The following is a 17,328-nucleotide window of genomic DNA, read 5'->3' on the forward strand; positions in this document are numbered from 1 at the left end:
TGCAGGAACGAGAACTTTGGGGTACTTCTAGCATTCAGTTTTCTGCCCTGCCCATCAGCATTCCTAATAGCTGTCTACTCTTTGGCCTGGATTTTTGAATGTGTTGCATTTTGAATACCTGGGAAACAGCAGGCTCTAGTGTGGATTTGTTATTTCTTTCTAGACAATACCACTACCTCTTCTGATTTGGTCATTGATACATAAGCTAATAATTTCTGTAGTTAATAACATGACAGAGACCAAAGATTTGGGTTGTTTAGTAAATAAACCAGTAAATCCTGCAAATTAAACTATATATATATACGTTGTATATATTAGTGTTAATATTTAAAACCATCACAGTCACATCATGGGAGATATCTAGGATTCAACAGTTTCCAAAGTTGTGTTTTTTTTTTTTTCTAAAGTGCTTTCTGAAAACGTACAATTATTATTATGTATTTATTTTTTGCTTCATCTAATAAGGTTGTAAAATTTAAAATGGCACTAGAAAATTGGGATTGCTTGGTGTAATTCTGCATAGCTTTAGCTCTTTAAAGATATATTTTTTTCATGTTGTAAAGATTAGTTTACTGTCTGTGGACTGAATCTTTCTTGCATTACACATGTGACTAAATCCATGGGGCCCAGTGACCAGAAAAAAAGACCCAGAAAGGCATTAAAATAGTTTAGACCACTCAGCTGCAAAGTCATCTTATACATATTTTCCCCCAACTGGTTTTGTGTATATTATTGTCAAATATGAATCTGCAGAATATCCCTGGTCTGCAATCCTGATCCTGTCCTCTGGAGCAGTCAGCAGTTCTCTTTCAGCTTTACTTAGTGGCTGGTACATGTGTTAGGGTCTGTGCGCTGCAATAATTTTCGTATTTCTTTTTGCACTCTCTTAATTTATGTAGCTCATTTGTTTCCAGTATCAGACTACGTCTGTTCTTTCATTTCAAGCTGTCTGCATAATTTGGAAAGTTATCAATACCGTGTGATCCCTAAAGAAAAAAAAAAGATAAAAAAGAATCTAAGCTTACTCTATGCATACTAGTGAAAGACAGTGAAAAGTATTGTCAGAATATGTAGAGGTATGGCTGTATTCTTGCAGTAAATGAACCTGTTTTAATGTATAGATAAATATAACTGTACGCCTGGAAAAGAAACCTCTTCATCTGACTGCCTTGACTTTCTAAGGGGCACTGTCAAAGTTTTGAATCCCTTTTAAAGTTACTTTTCAGAACATGGATATTCTATATGTGACTTCTGTTGCGCTATTTGAAATGGAAACAGGCTGCGGAGCCTGCCGACTCATCTTTCATGTGCCTTTTCCACTAGTGTCCCTCTTTCTGCAGAATCAAGCTTGCACAGTGGAGCATTTCTGTGTTCCCTTTTACATGTGGTGCTCGTTATAAAAATACAATGAAGTTTGGCTGTAGTGAAATTATTTGATTTTTTTTTCTTCTGGTGCAAAAAGTAAATATGTTTACTGTGTCCCTCTACATTCAGTGTATTTCCTTTTTTAAGCTCCGTTTGTGTTCAACAAGACAGCCTCTTTCTCCAAGATTAACATTTCTTATGATTGTTCCTGACAGAGGATTTACTTTCAGAGGCCCTGCTAAGGATAACCAAAAAAGGGCATGTAGCAAGACAGTTTTGGCAGCTTGCATGAATTTTCGGAGCTTTTTAGGTCTTGGTTTTCTGATGAGTGGCTTCCTGAGCATGCCTAGGGAATGACAGGCATCTCTGCAGGCAGGCTGAACCCACCTTGGCTTGTGCGTAGTCATTGGCTGCCTATTAGAATAAATTGAGGACAATGCATACCGCTGCCTGCCAATTGTAAACATAAGGGATATGTATTCACTTAGCATTGACTTTTGGGAGGGGCCAAGGAAAGGCTGCAGTTTTATTGAATAGGGCTGTGTGTGAGGCTGCTGGTGTGCCTTTCTTGCTGCGCTCCTGCTCAAGCAGCCAGTTATTCATTTCCTTCCTACTAGTTGAAAACTTTGCACCTCAGAGGTAAGGGCTTACGATACGTGTTTGTTTGGGAGCGAGCCGGTCTGACTGCGTTTGCATCGTGTCTAGAGATTAAGCAGCATGCGAAATATAACGAGTCGTGGAAATGGTCCGACGGTGTCGGATGCTCTTTTTCCTCTCCCCGTTGCCCCCCCTTTCCTGCTGTCCTTGGAGGGCCGGGGTGGGCAGAGGGCTGCGAGCTCGCCCACCCCGGTGGACCCACCCGTACGTGGAGCTGTGGGGGCAAGGCTCTGGCTGCAGGGCAGGTTGGTGCTGGCTCCGTGTGCTGGTCCCACTGCGCATGGGGCAATAACCTGTCTGCCCTTCCTTTAACTTTTCTTTATATATATAAATATATAAAAGCATTGCAATAAAAAGGTCTTTGGCGTGGTAGTGGCTGAATTGCTTTTTATTTTGCAACTTAATACCTGGGCTTTCGGGTCAGCACGGCTGCAAAGGCAGTCTCGTGGTGTAACTGATACAGATACAGTAAAGCTCTGGTTAATGTAACTGATCTGATGCTTGCTGCTGCAGATGTCTGCCATGGCAGCCTTTCATAGAAATTTTGTTGACAATAGACAGCATCCGTTTTTGTTTTCAGCCTTCAACATGCACAGCCGCGTATTGCCAGAAAGTTTTTTGTGAAGTTGTCTTTCCTGTTAAAAGGGGGAGAAAAAAAGCGCTTGGGTGGGACCGGAGCTCTTAAAAGTATTGCTCTGTGCTGGTGTCAGTCAGAGCGCTGCTCTGGGGAGCCGGCGCGCAGGCTCTCGTTTCCAGCTCCTTTGACATGCTCGGACAGCTTGAAAGTGTTGTGCAAGGCTGGCTGCTGCTAGCACGATATTCTGCGTAGCGGGGAATTTCTTGGGGAAAGAGCTGGGAAAATGAAAGCAGGGATGAAGTTAGCTGCAGAGGGAGACTTGGGAGAGACACACGTTGACTGAACAAACAACCTCTGACCAGACCTGCAGTGCTAGAATTGATTATTCTCATATGTCATATTATGTGTTGTTTGGAAAAATGGGCGAGATAACTCTTTTAAAAGACTTCTTGTGGAATATTTATTTTCAGTGGGCAGTATTTATGCAATTTTGCCTAGCTCTTTTCTTGCTAATAGGCATATAGCAGAACAATTTGTGAAAATAACCCATTGTCTCCTTGGCAGCAGCTCAAAGAAAATAAGGAGGCAGTATTTCTGTTGTGAAAACTGTGTATTTATTATAATTTGTCTATTTTAGATACCATACTGTGAGTGATTGTGCTTGTATGATTTGCCATCAAAGAACCCTGAGACCCTGCATGCATTCTTTCTCAGTCTCTTTAAATGTAGCACTAGGTTGCTACACAAGGGTACACATCTGCAGACAAATTTCATACTTTTTCCTCCTGCCATTGAGAGATGGGATGGGATCCTAAAACTGCATACAACAAAACAGATGGACTGTTTTGACCTAAATTACAAAGGGGGTGATGTTTCAAGGAAGTAAGTAGTCCATTTGCTTAATTAAGTTGCCTTTAAGGTGAAGTGTTTCAAGATACTCAAAGAAGGTAACGGGTCTGCCTTTTTTGGGAGGCTTTCTTATAGGCCGGTATCCTTGCTGATAAAAAACAAAACAAAACACAACCAACAACTGCACGTTAACATATTATCTAAACCATGAACAGGAGAAAAAAAATGCAATAATTTGTATTTCCTGAAAACTCCTTTTTGTTGCAGCATGCAATGGCAAGGGGATCAATTCCACGGCCTTCATTCACAGAATTAGTCTTGGTGAAATCAATACCATCACTAACGGATGCAGGAGCTGATGCGAGGAGAGCCTTGTGTAGTCTGAATACACTTTGACAATGAGCAATGCAAGTGTGTATTAGGAGAACGAGGGATTTTCTGCAATTGCTACTTCAGATGCTCACAGCAGTATTCTGACACAGAGCAGCCTGAGAATGGGGTAACTTCCCTTCTGCTTTTGTTTCTTGTGCAGCACTGATAGACAACGCAATAGTGTCACTGGAAAATAAGTAATTTGGAAGGACAGAGGGCCTCTGAGTTCCTCTGGCTACCAGTAGAGGGAAAATTAAAGTGTATTAAGATGGGAAGATGTCTTATTCCTTGAAGTCTCATTTGCAGGGCCATGCATGGCAGGGAGGCACACTGGTCATCATCCATCCATACTGATACAGGGTTAGGGATCTGCGCTACCAACTCCAGGTAGTGAGACTAGAAAGGTATGGCAAAGCTCTTTTTGCTGGCTGCCTTCTGGGAGGTTGCTTCTGTCATATGAAGAGATATGCTGTGAGGGTCTATGAAGAGCTGGGCTGGAAGTCCTCCGGGGTTCGCCCTTCCATGTGTGCAACCAGAGTGGCACAGCCTATGGGGCTGATCCCTGCAAAGCCAGGCACTGCAACACAGGAGCAGGGTGGAGGGCCCTGGGTTTGATGTGTTTGAACAAAAAACAAAATCAAACTCTGGGCAAAATATCCCCCACCACAAATGATGAACATCTCTTGTCTGATGTGACTGTTTTTCCTGACTTTGGGTTGCTTGCACAGGTGGGAGGGAGCAATACAACTCATATTCTTCTGGTAATGCTGACACTGGTTCAGCTTTTTGTGTCCAACTGGGGTGGGTGTTAATCTGTGTTGTCACAGGTAAAAAAACAAAGTAATAATAATAAACAAACCAAAAACTCCTCCTTGCGCTCATGGAGGCTTGAAATGCCACATGCCCTGGAGAGGTTTTGCTTCCCAAGGGGATCTGTTCCATTGCAGAGAAGTGAGCCTCTGCTCCCTTCCTTCCTTCCTGCAGGACAAATAGGATTTGAATGCCCTGGAGCTGCCTAAAATACTCTGATTTCTCGGTAGCTGCTTACATGAAAATGTTCCATTGGGTGCTCGAGTTCTAATTTCTATCAGAGATCAGTGGACTTGGTAACTCCTATCCGCTAAGGGGACAGCTTGGTACATTGATCACTGCATGTGAACCAAGAGGGACAGGAAACCATATATGCATAAGAAAGAGAGGGCCAGACAGCAGCATTAGCTGTCCATCTGCAGGGCTTGCCTGGACTTTCCTGGGTGTCCAAGAAAGCACCAAAAAAGGTAACCAGCAGAACGTGAAGTGCAATCCTGCGAACCTTTCGTTGCCTTTGAGGGGAGCATTATGGGGTGTTTGCAGGACTGGGCTCCAGGTGTACAAAGCCTGAGGCAGACAGGCCTGTGACTGCGAAGAGTGGGAGTCTATCTTCAAAGCAGGTTTTCATTCTTTAAAAATTGTCTCCTGTTAGTAACTACCCCCTGGCAGCTTGTAACAGGAAAACAGCTTCCTTACTCAAGTGTGCACCTTCAGAAATATTCAGGTGCAAAGGCCAGCTTGTTGTTTCAGTTCATAGTTCCTGCATGGCCTAAAGCCTCAGGACCTGGTGAGAATGGATTTCGGGCACAACTGTGCTGGGAACAAGTCACCTACATGCCAGTGCTTTCTCCTCTGGTGCTGGTGCCTTCTGGGAAGCTGTAGCTGTTGCATGCCTCCAAATGGTTCATCAAGGATTTTGCTGGAGCTGAAATTTGACTCAAAGGCATTTGAAGATCAGATTAGGTTTGACCTTTTGGGATGAAACACTGAGGTCATAGGACAGTTGAACTATGTAAGAATTTCTCTTTGCTTTTCCTAAAGCTCTTGCACAGTTTAGCTAGCCCTGTGTGGAAGGACACTCTGTACATTATAATTTGGGATCCCTCCCACCCCCAGAGGAGCTTGCTCCTACTTTTCTTGAAATGGATTAGATTAACTAGAAACATTAGGGCATGTAACACTGTCAATTAGCTGCTAGCCCTGGTATGTTAGCTGTATGGTTTACATCCAATTAGGAAACTGCTGCTTATGTGTTTTTTCCCCCTTTGGAACTGTGCTTAGTGCTGATAAACGGTGTGGGGCTGGCAGCTTGGCTGCCAAGCAGATACCAGCAATAGCAGTGCAGATTCTACAACATCCCCTCTCCCCAGGCATCACCAGTTGGCACCTCCTGATCAGAAAATCCTGCCTATAGGAGTGGTTATGGGGTTTGTGTTGAAGCCAGGGTAAAGCGCTCACAGGGTCTGTTCTGCTGACTCGTAGTAGCAAATGACTGAGGAAGTGGGGGGAAGAGAGAAAGGAAAAAGAAGGCCAGATCTTAAACCGCTGCAGTCATTTCTCCTTTGATTTTTTTTTTCCTGTGGTCATAAATACCTGGTGAGTCATTTAATGGCTGTGTCTGTTTCTGTGTCTTCAAGTGCAGAATAATCCATGCCATTTTGTATTTAGCCCATGTGGCTACTGAGGCTTAATTCATTAGTGCTCCTAAAGAATTTGTAATCTTGAAATGCCAAGTTTAAGCACTGGCCTTATTTTTGATTGATTTCTGTTTTGATTGATTGAGAAACCTTATTTTTGATTTATTTTCTGGCAAGAACGTACAACTTTTGGTTTGTTTGCACAGTTATATATTCCACTAGAATTTAACTGTTTTTCTAGATTGTGGACATAAAAACCCAGAAGTGCAGCGAATGAGGTGGAAAACAGGGCAGGCTCAGCACGGTGACTCTGAGCTGAAACGCCTGGATGGGATTTCTTGGGTGCTCGCAGATTTAACTGCACTTGCTGCACCTAAGGGAGCATCCTGTGAAGCTGTTGTGTGGGTACCAAAACTGCAGGATGACAGCTTTTACCTTCAGCCCTGCCACAGTGCCACAAGAGTGGAAGAGAAACTACTGACCAAGCTGGCGAAGCTTATCTGCTTGTCTGGTTTCTTGCTGATGGGAGCATTTCAAGTTGTAACTCCTGGGGCCAGGCCAGGCTGCAGTGGGGAAAATATTAGGGAAAGATTTCAGGCAATGGAAACATCATTACATGTTTTCCACACCCTCTTGTGTACAGAATACAAATAACGAGCATTTCCCTTGGGACTTGCTGTGGAGGGTGTGAAGCAAAGTGGAACCCACCCGTTTGCACATTTTCTGGTTTATGTCCTTAAATGGGAAAAAAAATCTTTGGAATTTAGCTCATAGAAGGGTTATAAATAGATTAGTGGAGATAAAGTTTTGCTGTAAATGCTCTGGTTTTGGGTGTATTCAGAAGAGTAACTCTGTAGGCCAGCTGATAAGAAAAAGGCAGCTATTGCTAGCCGCAGCAGGACACCGTGTGGGCACCCTCCACACTTCTTCCTCCAAGTGCGCGGAGACCCAAGGGGCACAGCAATCTTGGGGTGCACTTCCAGAAGCTGAGTAACTTGGGGTGAGGGAGAACTGGCATTGCAAGGCGCATGGTGTGTTGGAAGCTCACTTCACCTCCCGCTGCGGGGCCAGGCGGCCACTGGCTGCGGTGCTGCTGCAGGGGCCAAGCCCTGGGACTGGCGCAAGTCAGCTTCAAAGGGAGCTTTGCCCATGTGGAGGAGCCTGTGATCAGGCCCTCGTTTGTTTCTTATTTGCAGGGCTTTGATGTTCCCTTGTCTGTCTGTGACTGCCACAGGGCATGTTACTAGCCTTTTCCCACTTCATTCTTTTCTTTGACAGCGAGCTCTCTACTGGTGAAATGGTCCTCCTCCTGTCCCCATTTTCTTCCTGAGCCACAGTGTTCACCCTGGTAAAACCTCTCTCTGATCCCAGAAGCTCAGGCAGGACCTCGTTTAATTCCTCACCATTCCAGAAGACCTAGCAGTGCTTGTCTGATAGCCTGGGTCATCACCATCTAACACAAGCACTTGTGTCAAGAACAATTTTGCTTGGTCTTGTGGGATCAGCTGCAGATGGAGTAAAAGCTAAGGATTTTCTGTCTGCGTCTTCTTTTTGCCCTAAAATAATGACCTGGTGATAACCTGCTTTCTCTCAGCAGTTTCAAAAGCCAGGGGGAGAATTTGGCTTCATTCCTGTCTAGTTAAAGCCTCATAGGTTTGGGAAAGAATTTCCTCAGGCTTGGATGCAAGCTGTGGAAATGGGAGCGAGCTGGGTTAGCTCTGAGACGTGGGGAAGTTTGGTCAGCTCCTGTTTACCTGCAGAGCTGATCCCCTCTGTTGCGGGTGCTGTAGGATGCCTCTGGCAGAGGTCAGCATCCTGCACGGAGGGCTGTGGTGCGCTGCACCTCTGCGGCCTGAGGGCAGGAGAGGGTCTGCTGCTTGGCAGAGCTTTGGGAACAGCACGGCCCTATATGCACAGCCACACCCTGCTATGGAAACAGGGGGCTTCATCATTCGGATGTCTGATAAGCCGCAGCTGTTTCTGTGCCACTTCAAACAAAACTGGATTATAAAGACTGAAGTGCAGCATTTTAATTGCTGTAAATACGAATAAGAGTGTTTAGGCAATCCAGATGACAGAGCTAAGCATTTCTGTGGCTAATGTATATTACACTGACAAAAGCAGGCCTGCTGAAGATTTCCCTCCTGCTACCGCCACTAACTTACCACACGAATTGAATCGTTTGAGGTCTGCTGTCACTGTGCTGGTGAAAATGAGGGAGAAGTTTTAACCTGGGCATTGGTTGGCCTGAATCTGACAGTGCTGTCAGCAGCTGTATGGTGAGGTAAACCATATAGTTAGTTTTAAATATATATATATATATATATATGTATGTATGTACCGGGACTGATCTCAGTTATTGTAGTGTAAATCTGTTTGATTTCCTAGAGTTACTCAGAATTCAGAGGGCTGCTTGGTATCAGAAACCAGCCCTTTTTGTTTTGCTTTCTATACATCCCCTGAAGGCGGCTAGCAGCAGGAAATTAGGTCAGGATTGCAGTAACAAGCATTCATTGGGAATTGATATTTCATACAAGAGAGGGCACTGCAAAACCAGCAAGCCAGTAAAATTCCACTGCTCGTTTGCTCCCTGGTGATTAAAAGGCCTTGCTGTAAATGGGGAAGGCCAGAGCTTCATTCACTTCAGCCACAATAGTAAATGGCTTATTCACTGGACACAGTATGCAAGCAAATAGCAAGGGTTTGGGACAATAAAAGGGAAAAGCAGCAACTTTTGCTTGCAGTTTGTTTTCAGTTTTCTCCACTGTGGGTTATTAAAATGCTCTGTGACTATTTTTTTGTTCCTTTATTTAGATCTATGTAAATGGCAGTCAGTTTGTTTTGCTACTTAACCCTCACTCCATAAAACCAGACACACCAGCCTATTTCCTCTCCTTCCCCCTAAACAACCCAAACAAGAAAAAGACATTTCCTCTAACAGTATAAATAAATGTAGCTCCTCTGTCTTCAGTGTATCTGTTGTTGGTTTATATGACTGCAGCCTGGGGTTAGCAGACAAAATTTTATTCTCACCCCAGGTATAAAACACTAACTTTAACAAAAGCAATGATTAAATGCTGGTATTTCCGAAACAGTAATGGGACCATGGGAGTGAAGCAAATAGGAAACGTGTGTGCATGAATAGGGATGAGTTTTGGGGGAGGGCAGGACCAGCGTGCTTTGAATGGGAAAGAGCACAGGGGAGCAAGGCTGTGCACACCCATCAGGGATTTTCCTTCCACCGCATCAGTTCCTGCAGTGAAATCCTGTGCAGATGACATTAAGATGTGAAGTCATTACAGCACAGTTGTGTTTACATTCTTGCTTTTCAGTTTATTTCTTTGGGGTTCAGTACTTTCTCTGCCATCAAAATCACAGGGAGAAAATCATCAGTCTATTCGCATTTTATTTCCTAAGGAGAAAAACAGTTAAGTGACTGCAGCAATGGAGCTATGTAGGGTTCCCTCCTTGCTGGACATTTTCCTGAGGCTTTTATTTGTCACGTGCCTTAGAAATATTATGTCTATGTCATATTGGTAGGTTTAGAGATTATAGATGGGGTCCTTTAAGCTGCTGTCATTTTGACGTAAGTCCAGAAAGGCTGATTGATTAGTGTGATCTCCCAGACCCCATGCATCATTGCACATCATCCAGTTACTAGTTTTGAGGCCACTTAAGCTGACGTGGTTAAAATCATAATTGGCTCCTTGGATGATTTTAGTTGATCCCCGGACAGGTGGCTGGATTTGAATCCAGTCTTCCGCTCCTCCAAAAAGTTATCATGTCTCCCAGGATGGATAACAGCCCTGTGACAGGCGTGTGGTTCAGCTTCTTGTTTTGACACACATCTGGACCTCTGCAATTTCCAACAGGAGTAACTGGTAATATGGATTTTTGTCAGTGTCAATAAAGCAGACTTTCTTGCAAGTGACCAGCTATTGGGTGATACTGGGTTTACCCCTGCAGTTTAGGTTAGGTATTGACTGGCAGCTTTCAAGTGGTTTGGCTTCTCACTGCCAGTGGCTTTTTGACACATCACTGCTTCAGTTTCCTAGTGTTAAGGAGAATTGACCTTTCTTTCTGGTGATCCCTTATGACAGTTGCTGATACCTTCATTTACTGAGAAGAGTTTTTTTATTATTATTTTTCTTGGTCTGGTTTGGTTTCATTTATTACTTTAATGGTGAAACCAGCACCCTCAGCTTCACCTGAAGGCACAAGATCTTTTACATCAAAGAGCAGTAGGGTGTAAATTAGGCCCACTTTGAAATGGTGTTACTTTTCCTCTCTGGATGGCAGTACTTCTGAGGTGACATCATCTGACCACTGTCATGAAGCTGGGCTAAGACTGATGCCCATGGAGGAACTGTAATGTGACCAAGACAAGTGCTTTCAGGTTCTGACAGCCCTCTAAAGTGACAGTAATGCACGTGGCTGCTTCTGTTTTCTGGCTATTGAAAGGATCAGGAAGAGCCAATTTGGAGACCAAAATAGCTAGATATTTAGCCTCCTCACTGTTTAAATCCTGGATGGAGAAAAATGTAGAAGCTTTGTATCTGCTCCTTAAATGCTGTCTGGAACCTTTGGAAAAAGCTCCTGAATAATAAGCAAATTGAGAGCAATAAATATTCTTGCATGGTTGAAGAAACTTTTTGTTTCTTCTAGTTTTAGTATCCTCAGTCTTCCTGAGCCCAAATGTAAGATGTGAGGCTGCTTTGATTTCCTTTTTCCTCTTAGAAGAGTCCTCCTTAGATTCAGTATACAGAAAACCTAATATTAATGAGAGGGGAGGGAATGAAGGTACTTTTATCTTCTGTATCAGATATCTGATAAAGATCAGTTTATCTTAGTAAGAAATGAAAGGAGTTTACTATCTGTGTAAGAAATATGTTTAGTTATAACGAACAGATTGAAGTGGTGGCAGACAGTGAATCTGACTTATATGACAAAATACAGCTATACAGTCCTGAAAGTCTGGAGACTGGCTTGATGAACTGGAAAAAACATTATAATCTGAACACTTTATTTCTGTCTCTCCTGTGACCCTTCAAAGCAATGGAAAGGCACTGATGGAAAGACTGTTGGCATTAGCAGGCATAGAAATGGTTTCATTGATTTTGGTTCGGTGCTTAAAGGTCGCTGAGGTTGAATTTAAATCTTTACGTTCAAGGTTTTTTCCCCATTTTAGAATTAAATACCAGAGGCTATAGGCATAGCCTGAAAACCTGGGAAAGACATATTAGGTCATCTTGTCCCTTTCCTCTAGGCAGTGCAGGATGACTCCCTAAAGCATATTCACACGTGTTTTGTCCATAAACACCTCTGTTTATTAACAAAATACAATAAGCTGTAGTTTTTCAGTGAGGATTGGGATATTTTGCTGCACTTTCTAGTTTTTAGCAGGGGGAAATAGCTATCATTCTAAAATGTGTTTCTTGGCCTATGGATATTGCTTATGTGAAGTCAAGCAAAAAAATGTCTAATGAATGGAAACTTGTAGAAGAGTTAACGGCAGCTGGTTTTATTATGGACCGTGGCTCTGACATGATCTCACGCTAGTTTAATACAAGTGTTACCTCACTGACTTCAATGGAACAGTTTTTCATTTGCAAGGGAGTAAATGAGGCCCAAATCAGTCAGACACCTAGGGAGACTCTCTGGGAGAGGGTTTTAGTTTGGGGAATGTACTTTACGTACATATAAAATATATGGGCATATCTGGACATCTCAGTAAATGCATCAGGCCACCTGGGAGAAAAGGGCCAAATTCTGCTTTGAATAGCACCTGTGTAAATCCAAAGCGAAACGAATAGATAGCTTGCCAGGGAGAGCCAGAGAAGTATCTCATTTTTCTGAGTGCTGGGCCGAGTTTCCTTCTGAGTGTATTTCTGGTGTTTCCTCGATGAGATGGGTGGGACATATGGCAGAGTAAGACTGTTCTGCAGCTTCAGTATTTTTGCTTCTTAATTTCAACCATATCAAATTAAAAGAGAAGCTGTGTTGACTATTGTGAAGCCAGCTCAGACAAAAGCACCACATGTGCAGCTATTCTGCCTTGAAACTATCAAAGCAAGCAGGGAAATAAGAACCATGTATTTTAGTCAAACCTCTCTTCTGAGTTGCACAATAATACGTCTTCCTTGCTCTGCCTTCAGCTTAGCTGAATCTTGCAAAACTCTGGGAAGGCTGTTGTGCTCTGTTGGAAGTGCAGCTCTGGGCTCAAAAAGGGAGAAGAGCTTCAAAACTTCCTAAAGTCCATCAGTGTTGTTACTTTACAAGCTGCAGTAGCAGTCTGCAACTGTGAGATGAGCTTTGCATTTACACCGTGTATGAGGAAACTGAGATGAAGAAGTGATAGGCATTGATTAAGAGTAGAGAAAGGCCAGGGAAAGAGGCTGTGTGTTCATGGCTTCTTGCTGCTTGTGTCTTGGTGGTCCTGCTCCTTTCTCTCCAGCACAGCAGCACCTGAGTTACAGGCTTGTGTGGAACCAAGGTCTGCAGCCTCTTTGGTGCAAGCTTTGAAATGTGTTTTAGGGTTTGACTTTAACACAGCTCCCTGGATTTTAGTAAGATTTCTCAGCAGTATAAACACTGGTTTCGGATGCTTTTTGCTTTGCTCAGCCTTTGAAATGGTGAAGTTTACAGGTGTGCGACAGAAATATTCATTGTAATGTGGTTTGCAGTTTGACTTGGGGCACTCCTGCTGATGGGGGGAAAACACTTTAAGACTATGGAGTTATGTAGTGTTAATTCATTTTTATTTTACTGAAGATCTCGAAGGAAAGCAGAATAATGATAACTAAGCTTGATCTATTGGCCAAAACTGAGAGGGAGAAGGCAGTAAAGTATGTGAAATGTTTTAAATGGCCCCATCCGTTTGTTTAAAAGGGAACTCTTATGGAGAGTGGTTACAAGTTTTTTCTCAGTCTGTTACAGGGTTCTTGCTGTTCACTGTCTGAGCCAAAGCTAATTATATTGTCCACAAAAAAGCACAGCAGAAGCTAGCATCCCTGTGGTTCATACACAGGCTAATTATTCCCGTTGGTGATGCAGCAGTGTGCCCCCACGGAATTGGTCTCAGAGTGCCAGTTTATTTCCTGTATGATACCGTTGTGCCATGAGACAGAAGTGACTTCTAGCTGCAAGGCTCTGCCAGATTCATCATGGTAAGTGTAAAGTAGAGGCCCAGTTACTTAGAAGATTTCTGATGAGCTCTTTGGTCCTCTCTGGACCTTTCTCCTGAGCAAATTAGATGCTGTTAAGAGAAATTTGTCTGGTAATAGCACATACAGGTTTTCTCCTGCTTGCTTTGTATGTTTCTGTCCTTGAAAAACCCAAAACAAATAGAATCACAGAATATCCTGAATTTGAAGGGATCCACAAGAATCATAGAGTCTAGCTCCTGGGTCTGCACAGGATCACTCAAAAAACAGACCATATTCTACCAGAGCATATTCTAAACACCATATTCTATTGCTATTTCAATACTGTCTTTAGCTGAACAGAGCTTGCCAAGTCCAGCTTGACCTGTATACACAGAATAATACTGTGCACACTGTAGGTACCTTCAAGTAAAAATGGCCCAGGTTATGTGGAACATCAATGGTCAGAGGCACAGACCAGGACTTCTGACACCTACATCAAGATGCACAGGTCTAAACTATACTCTCATCTGAAGGCATACTCATAAGCCTACTATTTACCTACTTTTTTTTTTTTTTTTCTCTTAGCTCCTGGGACTATTTAATGGGACTGGCATATGACTGAAAAGGAAGAGATAAGTAAATAGGCAAATTTTTCTGTGAAGCATGGTTAGAATTTAAGAACACCTTAGACAAACTTTAGAGACATTAAAGTGAAAGAAAGAAAAAATAATAAAGCTCAAGGTATTGAATACAGGTTTATCTGCCGAACATTCTCCTGTGCGAAGGTTTTTATTGGCAAAAGACCTAGCTAGATGTGGTCTAGTGACTTGGATGTTATGAGGTGATGCCTTTTATTAGAAGCTGAATTCCCTCTTTGCTACTTAAATCCGAGGTTAGTATGCAGTGTTATGGTATTCCGCCCAAAGTAGTCTGGCCACCCTTGATCAGTTTTGTTTTTGATCAGTAAAAATGCATGGCAAGAGATGCTGAACCGCGTGGTATTTGCTGCTGCCAGGGATACTAAAATGGTCAACATCTGTGGAGTTCTATTACTACTACACTTTCTGTATTGGACTACTTTTACCATTTTTTTAAACATAATATCATGGAGGTATTCTTAGAAAATGGGCAATAGTCTGAATGGACTGTGTGTATCTGTTGTGCTGGTTTCGGAAAGCAAAGGTGGTGCAAAGTCTGAAAATGGGACTTCAGCAAAGAAATAACTGTGGGAGGGGAGAGAGCAGAAGCTCTGACAGATGGTGTTACATCCATTTGTACCATATCTAAAAGTGTCGCTTTAGCTGAAGTGGGTGTCAGGAACGAACAATTATGATTCCATGTTGAAACATGTCTGCAGCAGAGAAGGACAGTAGGGTACATGGAAACAGCTGTGTTCCTCATACAGCATTGGTGCTGCTTGCTCCACTGGGAGTATAAACATATCTCTGAAATATCAGAAAGAAAAGCTTTATGTACAACATGTGACTGCATTTATACAGGTGCAACTGGCCTCAGCTGAAGGGCTGTTTTGACGAGAGACGAAATGTCTCATTTATATCATTGATATAAATTACTTCTTGACATTTACATGAGTGGTAGAAAACAAACACACTCCACTTCTGTTGGCATTCTTGTTGTGTGCATAAAAGAAGACCTGTCCTCCTTACCCATATGCATTTTCTGTAAGGATATAATGCCCCTATTCAGTATTCATAAAGAAGGTAGTGGCTACCCAGCTTGGCTGCTTGATGAAGAGGCAGTTGCAGAATTCCACCCAGCTGAAATCACTGATTTTTGCGAATGGAAATTGTTTATACATTTTTCTTCATTAAAAAGAAATGCAATTAGTGGTTTACAATGTTTATGTGGATAGCATCAGCTGAATCTTGTTCCAATCCATTGCATGCTCTTTTAACATGACCTACAATACACATCATGCAAAAATCTGTCTGGGATGTCCAAAGTTAAGTACAAATTCCCAATGCAAATATAAAGTTTTGCCAAGCCGAATTAAGCTCCTTAGGTGGTATCAGGAAGGGCTTTGTTGGATTGTTTATTTTTTTCAGGGGGCAGGGATGGGAGAGACTATAAATAGAAATAAGATGCTATTTTGCAACTCTGAAGGATTCAGTCTTGAATTAGACTGTTATATTAAATCTAAAGACTGAAATTAAATCACTGCCCAACGTTCACTTTTTTTGATTCAGTGATCTCTAGAAAGGGAACCAGCTGCACTCTCAACAAATTGTAAGGAGAAGGCAAGGGTGTCAAGACAAAACTTTGGGGTGTACAGTGCCACTAAGAGCATCAGGTCTCAAGCAGATCAGTTTGTACAACACAGTCCAACTGTTACACCAAATTGCTTGCTATGTTACCCGATTGCTTTATTTTGTACGTGTTTTGCTTCACTTCAGCTTTAGTGATCAAATATTACTTCTGGTTTAATAATACCACAGCAGTATAAAGCTTCTGGACAATTTAAATAGGTGTTATTGGGCAATTGTACTGTAGTGTTTTACTGCTGATTGCATTTGGAACCCTAGCAATCTCAGGCAAGGTTTACCATGGCTGAAGCTTATTTCCCTCCAGTATCTGTGATACTACAGAATACATCTTTGGAAGTGACACGAAATAAGCAATTGTTTCCCCTATTCATCAAGATTAAAACAAGCTCTTGTGTTTAGTAGAGTATTAAAGTAAGAGCTTAATAGGAAAAAATAAAAAATAAAGGCGGTTCTGAAAATTCCCAGCACATTGTTCAGGGGCAATGCATACAGTCAGTTAAATGCCTTCTTGGAGGTATTGCACATCAGAAGTGGTAGCTCCTCTCCTATTTATACTCCGAAGCATGGTATTTCCAACAGCCTTTGGAAGAAATCATTCCAATATTGGGGTGTCCCGTGACACATGCACAATAAAATCTGAGTTGCCCCAAAATGATGTTTTCAGGAACTTTCAAGAGTCAGAGTTTTGATTGTAAGTTACTTGCTCTCCCAGAGGAACAGTTGTTTGCTGGCTCTTGTGGACATTTTCATCAATGTCAGTTTAATTCTATTTCAGTATTTCTTCTACTGACATCCGATGCAGACTGACCAAAGAAACATGTGCCTGGCTTTGATTTTTACCCGTCTGCATGTGCCCAGTTGCTTAGGGTGCCTGGTTTGTAGTTGTGCTACAACTGGTGACTGACGGGAAGAGGACCTGAAATTTCACTTTGAATGCTTTTTAGCCATCAAGCAGTTCAGCAACTGCTGTATTACCAAAAGTACCGGATTTTGTTAGGAACCTCAGGTGTTGACTCAGAATAATGTTGCTGCTTCCACATAAAATTGTGTATTGAAAAAAGCTTCCTTTAAAGGATCATACAGATTTATACACTTAGGTAATTGCTATCTAATTATCATAGCCTTGTTAATGTGGTGAGGAAAGAGAGAAAAAATATAAGGAACTTTAAGTTAGCAGGTCAGAATTATGGATCCCGTAGCACATGGTAACTACAGTATTATTTTTTTAAAGTGCATATGGTTAGCAGCTTTAAGCACTAGATGCTGTCTTTGATTACAACAGTGCTGAACTTTATCTGCAAAATTGAAACCTCTGATTCTCTAGTACATCAGTAAGTGAAACCTAAGCACATGTAATCTGTAAAAATAAATGTAATTACTTTAGCAAATGTATTACAGCTGGCCAGGTTTAATGTTAAGATACCTGTTTCTTATAGCTGACTAGTGTCAGAAGACAGAGGTGATGGCTTGAGCTGTGCTATGCAGACAGAATGGAGGAGAAAATATTGCCTTGCATTCTTCTGAGTGTACATTAAAGGGAATTAAAGTGAGTTGTGGTCCTGGCCTTTGACATTTCTTCCCACTGTTTTCTTCTGTTTAAAGCATCTTGGTGAGGGAAGCTTTTTTTTTTT

General features: G+C 42.2%; 1 protein-coding gene across 10 annotated transcripts in view; it reads left to right on the forward strand.

Moving 5' to 3' along the window:
• The first annotated feature begins 1,753 nt into the window (after positions 1-1,753).
• The window catches only part of CALD1 (caldesmon 1), a 194,010-nt gene continuing 178,435 nt past the window's right edge, over positions 1,754-17,328 (forward strand). For 4 of the 10 annotated variants that reach the window (XM_048057778.2, XM_048058133.2, XM_048057839.2 and 1 more), the window contains exon 1: positions 1,755-2,004. The gene's annotated coding sequence lies outside the window, so the exon portion shown is untranslated. Of the gene's footprint in view, positions 2,005-17,328 lie in introns of all 10 variants that reach the window. The other 6 variants (XM_048057960.2, XM_048058079.2, XM_066999041.1 and 3 more) reach the window with 5 other exon arrangements.

Source organism: Anser cygnoides, chromosome 1 (genome assembly GCF_040182565.1).
Source record: "Anser cygnoides isolate HZ-2024a breed goose chromosome 1, Taihu_goose_T2T_genome, whole genome shotgun sequence".
Lineage (NCBI taxonomy): Eukaryota > Metazoa > Chordata > Aves > Anseriformes > Anatidae > Anser > Anser cygnoides.